The 639-nt window shown below is 39.4% G+C and overlaps 1 protein-coding gene across 1 annotated transcript in view; it reads right to left on the reverse strand.

Moving 5' to 3' along the window:
- Positions 1 to 639, reverse strand: part of LOC105532487 (aldo-keto reductase family 1 member C1 homolog) — a 28,476-nt gene that overhangs the window by 13,274 nt on the left and 14,563 nt on the right. The window lies entirely within an intron of this gene.

Here is a 639-nt window from a genome sequence, read left to right on the forward strand (position 1 = left end):
ACAAGGTTTCCCATGAAGGTTTGTAGTTTAAGACACACCCGGACTGAGTTCTCGCCCCTTGAAAAGAGGCAAGAAGATGGAAACTCATTGTTCACCCTATGTGCAACAGCTTTTCTGGACACCACAACTTCATGAAACTCTGTGTCTGTAAACATCCCAAAAGGTGAACTCAGGAGTCATAACTAAGACCTTGTGCCTTCAATGAGATGATTGTCATTTCCTCAAGTTTTTGAGGCAGAGGCTTTGAGGATTCTGCACTCTCTTTTCTTGTACACATGCATCACGGAAGTACGGATTCAAAATGTATTCAATAGAAAGGGATTTAGGAGTTATGTTTAGGGCTCTTCTTCCACGTTATAATCCCTATGATAAGAAAATGCTTAGTTCAAATATCCATGAAAATCTAGGAAAATGCTTAGTTCAAATATCCATGAGAACAATATTTATGCTGACAACAAAAGTGAAATAAATTTGATCACATAAGCTACCCACCTTTACAGACACTGGAAAATGAATAAGATAAAGGTCAACATAGTCTAATTGAAGATTTTTCAGTGACCTTTCCAAGGCTGGTCGGACCAACTCTGGTCGATGGGAATTGCACCAAAGCTGCAGAGGTGAGAGAAAGGAAGTTGTGTA

The sequence above is a fragment of the Mandrillus leucophaeus genome, unplaced genomic scaffold (genome assembly GCF_000951045.1).
Source record: "Mandrillus leucophaeus isolate KB7577 unplaced genomic scaffold, Mleu.le_1.0 Scaffold961, whole genome shotgun sequence".
Classification (NCBI taxonomy): domain Eukaryota; kingdom Metazoa; phylum Chordata; class Mammalia; order Primates; family Cercopithecidae; genus Mandrillus; species Mandrillus leucophaeus.